The sequence below is a fragment of the Lissotriton helveticus genome, chromosome 7, assembly GCF_964261635.1.
Source record: "Lissotriton helveticus chromosome 7, aLisHel1.1, whole genome shotgun sequence".
Classification (NCBI taxonomy): Eukaryota; Metazoa; Chordata; class Amphibia; order Caudata; family Salamandridae; genus Lissotriton; species Lissotriton helveticus.
In genome coordinates, this window is record NC_136068.1 from 299825731 (window position 1) to 299842879 (window position 17149).

Below are 17149 nucleotides of genomic sequence, written 5' to 3' on the forward strand. Positions count from 1 at the left end.
GTTTTTCTCTCTTCCTGTATACTAGGTCCCGTACAGCACAACTGGCAGACTCCAAGGCCAGAGAGAAAACTACAGTGAGTAGACGTTTTGCACTAAAACTATTTTCTGGTTTCATTTGATGAGTATAACATACATTATAATTTACTCTTGGCTTGACAAGTTATACTAGAGTTGCCAAAGTTAGTCAGTGACATAAAACTAACAAACAAAGCCAAGATCAATAAATTGTTTCATTTCAGTTTAGACGTAAAGGTATACACGTAGAGTTAAATCTAGTTGGGTAGGTGTTCTTGAGTTTAGATTTTGTTTTGAGCTTAAGAGCAGCATATACCTTAGATGCAGCTAATTGTGTTATCACTGTGTGCTCTTCTAAGGTGATTTAGAGTTTTTCTTCAACTTTGTCCTATAATTTTTTATTCTTCCCTTACATTTTTTGGGAGTTTATTTCTCTCAGATCTCTGTATCTTGGACAGTGTAGGATACATTACTGTTGGTTTCTATTTCTCCCTTGCATCACTTAGTGCACAGAATGACTTTTCTCTCGACGTTTTTTTCTGATTGTATTGAACTGTTTCGATTTGTAATTTATGGTCGCTAAGCAGTGCTTAATTTGTAAAAAAAAAAACAAAAGTGTGTGCAGGAGTTCAATTTTTTCCTTAAGATCCTGCTGCCCAAATGCCAGTGTTGCCAAATCCCACGGCTGCCTAGTCTTGATTCCAAATCATGTGCTTTTCTTCCCCCTCCAAACACTTCCTCTCTCTTTATCTGACTCTTGCAGGTTATTGTCCACCCTTCCTTTCTCTCTCTCTCTCTTTTTTTTTTACACTTTTGCTATCAGTCATTGTCACAAATTAAGCACTGTCGCTAAGTCTATACCTGTTAAGTATGTGACCTTGTTTTGCATCCCTTTAAAGAGGTGAGATGTTGTCCTGTGCGGTAGTATCTAGGCATGGATCTATTACATTCACACCCAGTGTGGTTCTCTGGTGGCCTGCACCCATGGGAGACATGCTGCCTTTGCTGTCTCTCTCATCTGTCTAGAGCGCTGACACTCAGAAAAATCACTGCCTTGAAGTGCAGAGTCAGTAGACCTCTTGGATGTTCATTTCCAAAGACTGTGCTCTGCCAACCAACATGGACTATTGTTTCCTTGGACTTGTGACTATCAAAAGCACTTATGTACTACTGTATGACGAAGAACACCTGGGTCTCCATGTAATACTGTATTACCTTAAGGATGCTTTGGACTGGCTCCACTAAACATTTTGCTCATCCGCAAGGGAATAACTAGAAAATTAAAATACCCCCACTTTGAATCAAACCTCTTATGGCACCAAGCAAACACAGCAAGTCACCACGATCCTGCCCATAAGAGCTCTCTTGCCTCTTCTGTCCAAGCATCTATCTATTCATCATTCCATCCACCTGCTGATATCCACAATTCCACCTTTATATTTTGTCATCCATTCAATCTTTCATCTATCATTCATCCTTTCAACATTCCTTCCTTCCACTCATCGATATCCAAAGTTATGCATCCATCTCCAAGCCTATCCATCCATGTATCTATCCATTAATCTACCATTTTACTCATCCATCTCTCCATCCACCCATTTACTCATCAGTCAATCTTTTTGGTCATCCATCCATCCATCCTTGCACTCCAACCATCAATCCTCCTCTCACTCATCCATCCAGCCACCCTTTCACTCAATGATCCAATCATCAATCCTTTCACCCATCCTCCCACCTAACTACGCATCCATCCATCCCTATACCCTTTCACTCATCCATTCATCCACACACCCATCCATGCTTTCATTGATCCGTTCATCCATCCACCCTTCTTTACACTCGTCCATCCATTTTTTCACTTATCCATCCATCCCCCTCCCTTTCACTCATCCATCCTGTCACTCACTGATCCATCCACGCTTTCATCCATCCATCCATTCACCCTTTCACTAATGCATCCATTCTTTCACTCATCACCCTTTTATCCATCCTTTAAGTCATTCCTCCATCCAAGTTCCCATCGGCCATCCTTTAACTCACCCAGCCATCCAACCTTTCACTCACACATTCATCCTTTCCCTCACTCACGGCCCTGTGTCTGACAAGTTCCAGACAGAAGAGGCCCATCAAGAACTTCACCCTGCTGTAGCTTATAAAGTTAGGGGGGTTCACGGAGTCCCAGGATCCATCCTTTGACCCATCCATCCATCCATCTTTTTGCTCATCCATCTGTTCACCGTTTCAATCCGTCCACCTATCTACCCTTTCACTCCACCCATCAATGCATCCTTTCACTAATCCATCCTTTCTCATCATTCATCCACTCTTACCCTCATCCATCCATTCACCCTTTCATCCATCCACCCACCCTCCTTTTTATTCATTCAGCTATTCTTTCACTTATCCATTCATTCACACTTGTATCCATCCGCCCCTTCATTCTTTCACTCATCCATCCTTACATCCATTGTTTCATTCTTTCATTCATCCATCCACCGTTCCATTCACCCATCCATCCATCCATCCATCAGTCCCTTCAATTTCTCAACCAACCAACCACCCACTTTTCACTTTAATTAGAACCTTTTTTGAGCCGAACTGCAGACAGAAGAGTTCCATCACAAACTCCACACTCGCTTTAGCTGCTACGCCCCTACGCCATTCCCACGTGACTTACGTGTACAAAAAGTTGAATTTGTAATCTCATGGATTAAGGTTCACACACTTTTGTCGAAGATAGCCATACTTGATTAACTTTTCCAAATGAAAAAAGGGACATTTAGATATGGCCTCTCCACCCCTTGCAGAGCACCACCTTTCCAAAAGAATGTTTCAAGCTTACAGTAGAGCCAACTGAGCTGTCGGTGTGGGTCTGTGTGCAGCAACTCCACTGTATGCTGAAGAAAATACCAAACTGGCACCCTTTTGCATTGACTTCCCTCTGGATTTCTGTTTGTTATACAGTGCTTAATTTGTAAAAAAAAAAAAAAAAATGAAGTGCCAGGGCCACTCTCATACGGCCACAGTAGCCTGCACCATTCATACCCTGCCAGCATTGCCCATGACAGTACCAACTTAATACCTACCCATCGCACTCCTACACGTATAACAATACTGACTATTTCAGGCCGCATAAAACTATAATAATGGCATGAGAGGCTGGTATTATTCATTCCCAATATATGCTGACTTAATAAGCACAGATGTTGTGCTCATCTCAAAATTAAAAAGACAGCGCCACCATGTGGTGGACTGTTACTAGAGCTGGTGCTAACAATTAAGTGCCCCTGCCAAGCACCGGAAACCACTGACACAAATTAAGCTCTGGCTTTTCAAAAACAAAGTACCAAGGTGGTCCCATGCAGAAAAATCTAGTACGAGTCACCCCACCCAAGACAAACTCCAGATGAGGACCGTAGTCTGCATAAGACAAAAGAAAATATATAGAAAATGGTTCTTCTGTTGGGCCATCTGTGCAAACTGTTGTGAATGCCAACAAAGCCAGGGCTATTGGGACAGTCAGAAACAGTTCCCATTGTATCTCACCACACTAAAGCACACAGGAAACAACTCTTGCAGAAAGCAGCAATGAGTGAGATTTTCAAAATAAGAAAGGGAAGGAAACACGCCCATTGTTAATCGATGCACAAGGCTGAGGGTGTCTGCACAACGCAAAATAATTTCCTTAGTGAGAAAAAAAGGTAAAATGATATGAGTGCAATTGCACATTTCTGATACACTTAGTCATTTGGAGTGAACTGTTCATCTAGTGGACAATCTAGATGAGGAAGTGGGTTTCTGTGACATTCTCATGATATATTTTGGCGAAAGGCAGTAATGTTTTTGTATTATTTGATTTTAATAAAATTAAAATGTCACTCACAACCCCATACTATTCCATACCAGCATCAAATCTAGTCCAATCATTAGAGGAAACCAAGACTTTTGAAACAGACATAGGATATTTGTCTTGGACAGCATTGTGTGTGACTTTGTACCCAATGGTGCAGGGTGATGGACTTGTGTCCTGTGCACTCTGCATAATATCACCTTAGGTTCTAGTAAGATATAAAGCTCCTGTGTCTTAGCATCTCTTCGACAGTTAAACTTTAATCACAAGAGAGCTTTCCTCTACTCTCTCTCTGGGAGGGGCTGGATCATGACAAGTCATTTATGGATGCAGTTCTTGACTGTAGGCGTTGTGGTTTTTGATCTTGGAAAGTGCAGATTTTGATGTTTACGGTTTTCGTTCTAGATTCTAAGCAGCCTGCACGTGCAGCCCCTTTGTCTATGGCTCTCTTATCAAATGCGCATGATCAGTGCTGCTCAGCTAGATAGCTGGGTACAGTTTAAGCGGTAGATGTGGGCGAGCGATTTAAAGCTCGAGCCAGGCTCGAGACAGATGCAGGGCTCTGGCTCAGAAGGAGGTCCTCTTGAAAACAAGCCAGATTGTCACGTGGCCTTGCTCTACCCTCATGCGCAAAGTGAAAAACACAGCTTTAACATTTGAGGTCAAAAGGAGAGGTAAATAGATACTAGTGCAATGAATGATGTGTGCAAAGTGAAGCCAGAAAACCTGAGATTAATCCCGGGTTCTCTGCTTAACCAAACTGTGTGATCTTAGGCAAATATTTTGTTTGAACCATCCCCCTTTTTTTCATTACCTCTCAGTGACCTAAAATGTAACTTATTGAGGTCAAAGCTGCTGCATGTCAAAAACATTCACTTTTTTAAAATTCTGATGAGACTTTATCATCTTTTATGTGAAAATTTGTTGAATGATTTATGTGGCAGCTTGTTTTAGGGCGCGGTTTATGCACAGGCTCTTAGAGCAAAGCCAGACCCTTGGTTCGGCTCTGGTTTGGCTTTCCCTGTTAATTTGTTGGCTTGCAAACCACTAGTGAGTGCTACCCATTATGGAATGTTATGCAAGAGAACGCATCAGGACCTCAAGTGAGACATGGTCAAGTAAGCTCTCAGATCAAGGAGATCAAGTAGGAGAGAATGTGGCCTAACGACTAGGGTGTTGGACCTCGGAGACTGGGTTCGAGTCTCGGCAAGGACGCTCAACGTTCTGTGATTATGGGCAAATCACTTAGGGCCATATGTATCAAGGCCAAATGGGTTCGCAAATGCCGAAATTCGCAGAATTTCGGTGTTTGCGAACCCATTTTTTGGGTTCAAAATAAGGAATCGCAAAATTTGCCATTCCTTATTTTGCGATTGCATTTAAGGAATCGCAAATTTTGCGATTCCTTAAATGCAATGTATGATGCAAAAAAAAATCCAAAATGCCCTTAAGGAATCGCAAATTACCACCAACTTGTAGTTGGTGGTAATTTGCGATTTCTTTTACAAATGCACTTTATGCAATTTGTAAAGGTGCCATGTGACGCTCATACATGCTCTTAGGGCATGTATGTGCGCCATATGCGCACACATGTCATTTTCAGGGGTGCAGCAGGGTGTTCTTGAGACACCCCTGCACCCTTGAAATTATTCTCAATTTGCGATTAGCAAATTGCGAATCGCAAATTGAGAATAATTTCACATTCATTCCTATGGGCCTCCTGGCCCATAGAAATGAATGGGAAATTATTCCTTAATTGCGATTAGCAATTTGCTAATTGCAATTAAGGAATTTTAAGAAATCGCAAAAAAAAGCAAATTTCTACATACATACCATTTTGCGACTTCTAAATAGAGATTCCTTAAAAATCGCAATTTAGAAATCGCAAAAGGGAATGTTGATACATATGGCCCGTAATCTCCCCATGCCTCACAACAATGAATGTGGTAACTGGTGCCCATGTAAAAGTGCTCTGATACCTTCAGGTCTAGCTTGGGCTTTATAAAACTCCACACAAAAAAAAGTAGAATGGGATGTACTCTGACACTATGATCTAAAATTGATCTTGAGAGACAACAATCAAGGCTGTTTCAGAGCCATCGGGACGGAAAACTTCCAGATTGCATTTGATCCAGAAATTGATTTGCTTCTATGAATGAAGAGACCTCAGAGGTAGGTTCCTTTTCTACTATTTTGGTCATGAGTTGAAGCAGCGAAAGTAGGTAAAATATAGTGAGCCCATTGGGGTCTGGGGTCCCTTTTTTAAATATGAGAAACCGCAGAAGCTTTTTCAGTGGGTGAGATGAGCTGTGAGTGACAGAGGGAGGGATCAGGTGTACTCCAGTTTGGTGTGAGGCAGCATGGGTATGCACCTTGCCTGTCTTCCCTTACAGTCCAACAGCAGTTTCTGTGTTCCTTTCCCGTTCCCCTTGGCAGAGCTCCAACCGGTCAAACAGCTATTCTTACTCTGCAGAGCAAGCATCTGGTGTTATTGTGCTCACTAAGATATGCAAAGAGGTGGTTGGTGACAACAGCATCTATGACCTCTAAAACCACAAGACAGGCTGGCCAGTGTGTCCTATGTGCCTCCTATGAACATAGCCTACAGCTAATATCACATTTGGGATTAGATGTTTGGTGGCTACAGAGAAGCTTCTTTACTGCGTTTGAGAACATAAAGATGCCTGCTGAGAAATTGACCAAATATTGGCCTAAGACTCTTCATGAACATAATCTTTGGTAATGGCAAAACAGTAGTACTTTGGATCTTCAAATGAATCTTGAACCTAAACATAAAGCAGTGGATATCTGAGCTTACACCCATCCTAGACAGAGTAAATTGTGAAACGGAGAACTCGTGTAGAGGCTCAAATAAAGGTAGAATACAAATCTAAAATGTATGCACATGTCCTCTGTTAGAATGCATCTACTACAGAAGAATGCCAACTGCTAGAATTACTTTAATATTTGAATGCAAGGAGAATCAGGACACTTTACATGGAACTGATTGGTTTCCGAGTCTGTTTCCTTACAAAAACATGCTTGATAAAGGATGGTAAAGAGTTGTACTGTGTGTCAGAGAGAGAGTGGAAGGGGGTGGGGGGGTAGAGAGAGAGGGAGAGAGAAAAAGTGAGTTAGAGAGAGATAGAGAGGAGAGAAAGAGACAAAGAAATCAAGAGATTGAGTGAGGGTGAGAGAGTGAGAAAAAAGTCAGTGACATCACTGATGACATCCACAAAAGCACTCACACACCCACTCACACCCCCATGTAACTTCTCATATGCCCACTCTCACACCCACACACACATCCACTCACATACCCATACCAGTACTCACACACCCACTCGCTCCTCCATAGAGCCACTCACACATTCAGTGACTCACTCATACAGCCCCTCACACAACCATTCACTCACCCATACAGCCACTGATACCAACAGTCACTCACCCATACAGCCACTCACAGGGCCACACACTCAGCCATACAGCTGCTCACACACACACATGTATTCACCTACACAGTCACTCACACACCCACTCACTTACCCATACAACCTTTCAGCACAGCGACTCACACCCTTTTACAAGCACTCACACAATCACTTACATATCCATTCACACATCCATACAGGCACTCAAACATCTGCTCACTCACCCGTACAGCCATTCACACAGATACTCACTCTCCAATACAGCCACTCACACACAGACTCACTTAAAAAAACAGCCATTCACTCACCCATACAATCACACCCATACCCAGTCCCTCACTCATTCAGCCATCCACTCACTCACCCATACAGTCACTTCACACCCACTAACCCACGCATAGAGCCACTCAGACCACCACTCACTCACCCATACAGTCACTGACACACCCACTTACACACCATCTCACTCATCCACACAGGTACTCACACACCCAGGTATACACCCATAGAGCAACTCACACACCCATACACACAGGGATACATACAGTCACACAGACCCTCACATAATATATGTTAGAAGTAGTAGTGCTTCCAGTATACTAAATTATATTTTTGTAGTAGGTTAGTATATATGGTTAACACCCTTAAACTCTTAAAAACACTTCCACTAACTGGATGATGTCATCAGTGATGTCATTTGAAATGTCATCAGTGATGTCACTGACCATGCCATGAGTGATGTAAGGTCATAAGCAGAGCATTGCGGGTGCGTAATTTATAGTTAGTTCAGGCACCTATAACTACTGAATTTCACTGCTTTTGTACAAGTAAAATCTGAGCCTAATTATAACATCCCGGTAACCTTTGTTTTTTTCAGTGGGAATTTTTTTTTATATATATATAAATATATATATGTATAAATATATATATATATACACACACACACATATATATATATATATATACACACACACACACACACACACACACACACACCCACGCACACACGCACACAGTAACTTTTTATAATTTGGTTTTGCGATTCAGTATTTGGAAGGGGGGTATTTAGGGAGCCCCTTTCAAATACCCAATCACAGTGGTGAAAATGAATGTTTTGCAACCAAATTATGGTAGCAAAATATACATTTTACAAAGTACTGAAAGGTAGTGGTAACCATTCGCAAATTGAAGGAGTCTTCATGGGACACCCTCCTCTTTGATAATGTAAAAAACGCACTGCAGCCAAATCTATCTGAATCACTCCCTTTTCCTGCACTGTTCATAATTCATTAAATTCCCTGTCACTAAGATCCAAGACCTGTAGGTCTATAGTGCACAGTGCCTTTTCATTCTCCTGATTACTTGATATGAAACCATAAATTCCCTTCCCAAAGTCAAACAGAAGAAATGGTTACTTATCTGTAACACTTTTTCCTAGCATAAAGAACCAGAAAATAGGTAGGGATTGGATACACTCCAGCAACGTTTCACGTTTTTCTGTGAAGTGTAGGTGATGTGACTTTCTGAAGACTTAGACATGCTATAACCATGTTTCAAATGATTCACCTTCATCTCAGGAGCTCTAATTCATGCTACCACTTTGCCCAACAGCATTTTTATAATCCTAGAATGAGTTTTAGTTTTTTTTTTCTGAAGGTAACACAAACATTGCCTGTGTCCTTATAATTAAGTCAATTTGCTGTTTGTTCACAATGATTTTAACTACTTTTAATTCTTGTAATATAATTCAATTTTTATTCTTCTGCTGTCAGATTTAAAGTTTTTGTTCGAGAAAATATATATGATTTCACTTAGAGAGGCTATACAATTGGGACATTAGGCTCCATCAGTGTCATTTGTTAAAATAGAAGTTAGAAACAATTGTTTTGTATGGTGTGAGTTTTTTGGGAGTTAACTGGTGATAACAATCTTCTCCATGATCAGCCCAGTCTGCACCCATTCATTTCTGTGAAATCATTAAGTTGCCAGCACATGTTGAAGTGAAATAAATCCAGTATTTCCTGTGGTAGTGTTTGAAAGACGTGTTTGGTTATTGTGGATATGGGTGTGTGTTCTCTGAAGAGGGTGTGATTGCTCAGAGAAACATGCCATCTGCACATTTCAGGAACATATACAAAGGGAGAGACTGTGCTATTGTCTATGTGTCAGTCTCTGGTATCAGGAGTCCCTCCTTCCTTTGTTCGCTAGTTGTGAATTCTCCGCCTTGTGTGAATCAGGAAAATGTATATTTTCCCCGGTGCCTCAATTCCTGGATGTGCATAGACTGGGGGCTTTCATAAACGTTGTATGTCATAATATTTAGTTGAAAAATATCCCCCATATCTATACAGCGCTCAGAATGCCGGCTATCACTTTGTCGTTAAGGTAAGTATATATAGGTAACCTTAGGTTTACTATTCTTAACGCCACATTTATGTGCGCTGCATTTATGTATCTTACAAGTTGCATAGATGTGGAGTTAAGTCTAGTATATCTGTCGTACATGTATATACTTATCTGTATGAATTAGTAGTACTCGAAAATCTGTACTCAATATTGTTGCAGGTGGACATCCAGCTCTTAGTATTGTTGCTGAGCCCTCTTAAAATAGGCTAACTTCAGGTTCTAAGCGTAATATTATCTATACACTTACTTGAGTGAGCTCCTCAGCCTCCTTGAACATTTGAATAGAAACACCAAGCAAACGTATTTACAGGTTTGGCTGAGAGCAGTGAGATGCTGAATGATGGTCAGCCAATCTTCCTTTCTCATTGACCCGTCAGGAACAAGGTCAAACGCTTTCCTTGTGCTCCCACCCACCCCACGCAGAGAAACGTCTTTCATGGAGTCCATTGTTTACCAGGCGGAAGGGTCAGTGTAGGAGTGTGGTACTCACCATGCTATTTTTATAATTCCTGTCCCAAATTTTTAACAGTGTACAGGAATGGCGTTATGCCGAAAGTAAGGGAGCACATTCCTTAATATTGACTGCTGTGAGCAGATGAGAAGGTATTAAATAAGTGGATGGTAACAGGTTGAGGAGAAACTGTGTGAGGCAGAGGCTTCCTTTATAGGTCAAAATTGTGGCCCTCATGCTTACCATGGCGACCCATGTTGATGGATGTGCTACCCGTTATGCACTCAACTTCCAAGTGAGCCATCTCCTGGGTCTTTTGTCTGAGAGAGACCAGAGTTACTGACCTCCACCTCATGCGGGTATGGCGACTGAGACTGATAGAGGTGTGATTTGCCCTATTGCACAAACATTTCCTGATGTGCATCCGCCATTTCTCCTGGGCACACATTGTTTGATACCAAATACTTGCATATCCTATTACAGAGGAGTAAGGTTTTGGGGTGCAATGTCAAACCTTTAAAATATTGGGTTATTTCATTAGATCCTTTTTCAAAATATCTGTGCAACCCAAGGATTCTACCCAATGTATCTGAAAAAAATCTTTGCTAACAATCATTTAGACCTATTCTTGTTTCAAAGGTTCTTCATCTAAAAAAATCACATCCTGCTTTCTTTGACATGGGACAAAAAATGAGTGACTCAGTTGCTGTTTTCTGTGACATGGTGAATTCGTTGGAAAGATGGATTGCATAGTATTTCTGAGATTGACTAAAGCTCGGACTGTCTTGTTTGCAGTAGATATGAGTTTGCTGCAGGTCACATTTGGGGACCAAAAGAAAGGGTAAACTTTGGAATTTTGGAATTGGGCTTGTGCGAGCGCAAAATTTTAAGCACATTGTATTTATTAGAGTCTTTGATTTATAAACTGAAATTCATTTAGTTGAGTTTTTAAAAAGAGCAAGTAGTGAATGGCATCTGGCTCTCTAGCTGCCTTGTTTCCATTAAAACTAGCCGTTTTAAGTACAACAACACTTGAAAGCCGGAGTTTATTTAATGCATCTTTAATCTACATATACTTACATCCGTTATGCATCTATATACCTTCCATGTATTTATGGATCTATATATTCATTACTTTTCTTCTAATTTAGCATATCCAATGCACTACCCTGTTTCTCACCCTATACCTCTCTCAATATATTCTATGCCTCAACTTTCTGACTCCTCTCAAACCCTATGCCACTACTATGACCCCCAAAATAACCCTTTAAAGACTGTTCCCTACTCTACCCCTCCTTGCAACATCTCATACCTCTTTTACTATTCCGATCCCCCTAAAAAAAGCCTTTCTAAACCCTTCTCTCTGACCCTTTCCCCTCCACATCCCTTTAACATATCCACCACTCAAATTACTTTCATATTTCTCTATACTAATTCACCACTAATCCTTTATGGGTTCTGGAGTAGCATGTGGTTTGCCGAAAAAACACGTCAACATTTCATCAGGTTTACCAAGCACTATATACATGAACACCTTTTTCCCTCTTCTATCCCTCCACTATCCTTCTGAATCCAAATAACTGACTAACATATCCACCATTCGAATTACTTTCATATTTCACTATACTAATTCACCACTAATCCTTTATGGGTTCCGGAGTAGTGTGCTACTCGCAGAAAAAGCATGTCAACGCCTCGTCAGGGGTAGTAAGCGCTATATACATGCAATTAAAATACAATACAATACAATACAATACAATTGTGGTTAAACTAAGTGGTTATTCCCATGAGGTGAGGCATCTACACAATATTAAGTGAACCCCTAACTGGGAACTCTGGTAAATGCTAAACGTCCCCATTGTTATTTGTCTAGAGGCTTTAGGCCGAACCTCCAAAGAAACCTATACTTGTAATGTAGGCTTAAATGTGAAAATTAATCAATTTAAAGGCCGCATTCTCTAACCAAATTCTGAAATCTGAGCACAACGATTAATTCACTTACATGTGTTCAGGTTTACAAATGTTTTGAAGTTTCAAAGCGTACTCCTGGACACCTGCGGCAGTGGCAGGAAATGAATGAAAAGCATGGAGCTGGTTAGGGATGCACCTGAATGGCTGCTGGCTGTTTCCCAGGGATTTTTCTGGTTGTTCCAGAACAGGAGTGGGTGTAACCCTGTGAGACTCAAGCACAGGCATCAATAAGGTGTGTGCTCTTGTGCTCGAGGCTTGTTGTTCAGCAGACGCCTATTTACCTGGTGCAGAAGGAGCAAGGAGGTGTGCCAGAAATAAAGGACGGTGGACAGTGCAGAGTTTTTTCGGAGCTGAATGCTGCATTATTCACTTGTGCCTTTGAGGACATGCAAAGAAATAAATGAAAAAATTGAAGTAAATAAAAAATTTCAAATGAAAAAGTGGATCACTCAGTACTTATAGGCTGGGTGTGAACAAATGACAAAAAAAGTAAACCTGACTGGCCACTTGTTCTGTTTTGTGCATTATTCACTGGCATTGTGACACCTTCCCGACCTTCGCTTACTGCGGCCTTCAGCTGCCTTTCTGCTTACTGACAAGGCACTTCCTGGTCTGTATCCTGTCGCATCTGGATGTGACCTCTGGTCATGGAGCAGACATAACAGGCTGCCTATTCCGTCACAACACAGCAGAGAAGTACATTGCCTAACCAGACTGTGGTGGTCGATGCCGTCTCCAGCCTTTAGTCTGCTTAAAAGCTGGGCTGTTGTTTCTTAGTATAGGTTTGTGGTACTCTAAGCTATTTAGGCTCAGTTTCCTAGGATTTTGCATTGGGGTTGCATCACTTTTGTGGCTCAGCCCTGAGACAAAATCATTTATGCCATTTACTAAGCCACTTTGCCTGCTTTAGTAAATAGAAAGTATTGCAAGGCAGCCCATAGATCTGCCTTGCATTACTTTGCATCAGGTGGATGTTACACGGGTGGAGCATGGACGTTCCCATGCATACACCCATGTATTTTGGCGCAAACCCAGATTAACAAGGACTTGTACACCTGGGTTTGCACCAAAATAGTGTACTGATCCTAGGCTGGCGTAACGGGGAACAATAGCTTTATTTCTCCTCGTTACTTCCTCTTTCCATGTATTTTGCATTCTGCAACATTTATAGAATGAGGAATATGCATCTAAGGATTGTTTTTGTAGAGGAGCTGTCCCTTCCTGCACAAAACCATCCTGTGGGCAGTGCAGGCAGCCTTGCACTATAGTGTGTGTTCGGCACTAGGCAGTACACAGTGCACCAACACAAGGAGAGAGCAAAATGTATCCATATCTTTGTAAATATGGAGCATTTCTGATCTCTCCTTTAAACAGTGGCAATGGGGGAGGAGGGTCGCCCCACTGCCTGGCTCAGAGCCAGCAAACGAAAAATAAAATGTTGCTCTAGCATTGCTTTGCATTTCATTTGCCAGCTTGTGCATGGAGGGGCAGGGCATTGGAGGGTGGAGGAGGAGTGCTTGTGCACTTCCTAAGTGCTCATGTGTGTTTGGCCGGCCATCTCAGGCTGACCAAAACACACATGCACCCTTAGGTTTCTCCAGCCCGGCTGCATTCAACAGCCGGGATGGAGAAACCCCCACAGACTCCCTGGTGTGAGATAGGCATCTTTTCAGCCCTCTCAGACCAATCCCTGCGCTGCTCTGCAGCGCAGAGATTGGCTAGGAATCTGTCCCAGGGGCTGCTGGGACCCAGGAAGAGGCCAGCTGGAGCGACGCAGTAGGCAGCCAGCTGCATCAGATACGTTTTTTTTTAATTATTAACCCACCTCAACGCTCGCTCTCACACACACCCACGCTCCCACACCCGCGCTCCCCCCACCCACGCCCCCAACCTTTGTTAATGGCGGCCACTACTGCCCTTAGACACAACGCGGTACAAAAGGGGGTGGTGATGGACGGAGCATCTGAATCAATCAAACACTCACACCCAGTCAAAAGATCTGGGTTTAATCCATCACCGTTCTTTAGCCCACTCTGCCACCCCAGTTCAGACATGGCTATATGCAAATCAGTCTGACCCTGTGCCTCATGGGAACAGTCCAGCCCGAACTGCCAAGCCATGTCTTCCCTGGACCGGAAACAAGCTTCCGAGGGCCAGTTTCTGGCATTCCAGCCGTCTTTAGCCCAGCTTGCTTGAATCCAGTGGCAAAGTGAGCAAGGGACTCACGTCTGAGCATACCCTGCCACACTTATGGCGGCCAAAAGCGGTACAAAAGGGGGTGGTGATGGACGGAGCATCTGAATCAATCAAGCACTCACACCCAGTCAAAAGATCTGGGTTTAATCCATCACCGTTCTTTAGCCCACTCTGCCACCCCAGTTCAGACATGGCTATATGCAAATCAGTCTGACCCTGTGCCTCATGGGAACAGTCCAGCCCGAACTGCCAAGCCATGTCTTCCCTGGACCGGAAACAAGCTTCCGAGGACCGGTTTCTGGCATTCCAGCCGTCTTCAGCCCGGCTTGCTTGAATCCAGTGGCAAAGTGAGCAAGGGACTCACGTCTGAGCATACCCTGCCACACTTATGGAGGCCAAAAGCGGTACAAAAGGGGGTGAGGGACCAATAGAAAGTATGGGGAAACAGAAAAAATTGAGCGCGATAAATCACAGTGAGGTTAGAGTCAGCTGTTGATGGACGAAATGATTGGAAACAAAGGGGACAGCTGACTGAGAGACAGGGGTGAGAAGAGATACTGACATTAATACATTAAAGAGGGTGGAAGGGAATAGCAGGAAATGAAGAAAAGGATGAAAGAAGGAAAACAGTCAAACACGACAGGAATAGGAGGAGATATAAAGGAGAGCTGGAGGGGCAGATGCAGAAGAGATGGGTGACATAAGACAGAAACAGAATTAGGAGGTTCACCTTGATTCCACCCTTCCCCGCTCTCTTTGTTCATCCATCCTCTGGGAGCGGGAACAGTTACTGCGTTCAGACTTCACCCTGTCCTTTCAGCAGATGAAAGCAGGAGCTGATGAAAGCTTTGTATCTGGAGATGTGAGGGGTAGGAGCAGAAGCCAGCCTCTTCCTTTCACACAGAGAGAGACGGAGGCTCAACTGCGGCTGGCAGTCATCAATAATTGCACATAACCCGGGCTAGAAGTACAAGCGATGGATGGGTCCATCTCTCTGGAGATGGTGGCTCTAGGAGCTGTGCAGGGACAAGGAGGGCGCCTGAGATCAGCCCACCTGAGCTTCTCAAGGGCGGTAGGGGACTACCAGGACACCCTTGACAATACCCAGGCTTTCAGTTGCTTCTCATATATTTTATTATGATATGCTGTCAGTTTGCTTTAGGATTTATTTTTAATTCCTGGAACCTTAAAGTAAATAGAATTTTTCATCTATCATTTAAAAGGGAGCTCCAGCTCTGAACTGTGTCATCCATCCGAAGGTCATATATCTACACTGATCTCACGTAGCATATTAAAGAAGGTCATAATGCTGCATAAGCAATAGCACCTAATGTTTGTGTAATTTTAGTGCTGCATATTCATGAGGCGGTACATCAAACGCACCTCTCTCAAACACTTGGAATCGGATAAAAGGGATCATGCTTCCTCACCTCGTGTCTGTAGATAAAGAGGAAGGAAATACCCTCAGTAATAGGAAGTTGTAGGTCTCTGTGGTGGATAGCTGTGTGTCACAACTTCTATACAGAAACATCATCTAATATAAATATTTGTATATAAATATCATCTACAAAAAAGTTGACCTACTCAAGGTAGATTTACTTTTATTTACACTTTCGGGGCAATATTTTTGTTAAGATATTTAGGGCACTATGATAATGTCAGGCGATATTCTGACAACAATATATCGCTACCACACCGTGATGGATACCGGTTGGGCAGAGGGTAATAAAAGAAGTGGGATCCGTTTTTATTTTGCGGATGGACCAGGACCAGGCAGATCAATATGACCAGATTAAGGCCTGAGTTAGTGGAGTCTAGTAATGTAGGATCATGTGAAAAACGGTCGTAGCTGAATCTCCTCCCTAAATGTGTTTACTTTGAAGAAAGGGAAATATTAGAATTCCAAAGGCTGCTTGTCGGTGAATGGATCCCCAATGCACCAGGTGAACATAAAGGGGATGATACGTTGAAAGTGACATGAAGTTAGAAGGAATGGAATTGACTCGGAAAATAAGAAAAATACATTTCACATTAAGAAAAGCTTTCTAAGCAGATGAGTAAGCAACCTACAGTATTAAGTGGGTGGACATTCATCAAAACGTCAAACTTGTCCTCTTTATTAAGTAATGGTCACTTTTGTATAGAGGATGTGCCTCCCCTAAAGATAGTACTTTGCAATAATGATTCATAGCCACCATCAGACACCTCTCTTGTGTGAGTGTTTGGTTTACTATTCACAGGAATACATTCTTCAATGATAAATTCAAAATCTTCTTGAATAAGGGACATTTTTATTAATCTAACATTTAAATGTACTCTTTATCTGGCTGTGCTCCCAATAATATTATAGTTATCTTCATAAAAACACTGTTTTCATAACTTTTAAGCCCTGCACGAATGCTTCTACCAAACTAAGGAGTATCCCAAAGTTTGTGTGACCATTGGTTTAAGTCAAATGTTTGATTGTGCCAATTGGAGATGCGAAAGCTGCAGGATTATTTAATCTTGGAGCAATTATCACCTGTGATGGTTGTTAAAATGAGGATCGATCCAATCATTAATATCCTTTCCCAAGAAGAGGGCCAATCACACATTTTCTTGTTTTAAAAATCAACATATATTGTCGCTTGCATACTGTAACCATCTATTTTGTAAAGCTCTAGCTGTCCACCTCTGCGGTTTAAGAGTGGTGATACAAGATGGATATTCTTGTTAAGCTCAATATTGCGCATTCTTTCGACCTCAGAAGGCTGAATGGCTGAGTGCACAGGATTCAACAGAGATCACCCGTCTAACACCACGAAGAAACCAGACTGGATGAAAATCTGA

The 17149-nt window shown here is 42.3% G+C and overlaps 1 protein-coding gene across 5 annotated transcripts in view; it reads left to right on the top strand.

Moving 5' to 3' along the window:
* Positions 1–17149, top strand: part of EPB41L1 (erythrocyte membrane protein band 4.1 like 1) — a 574086-nt gene that overhangs the window by 148168 nt on the left and 408769 nt on the right. For all 5 annotated transcript variants that reach the window (XM_078652088.1, XM_078652086.1, XM_078652087.1 and 2 more), the window contains exon 2: positions 26–74. The gene's annotated coding sequence lies outside the window, so the exon portion shown is untranslated. The remainder of the gene's footprint in view (positions 1–25; positions 75–17149) is intronic.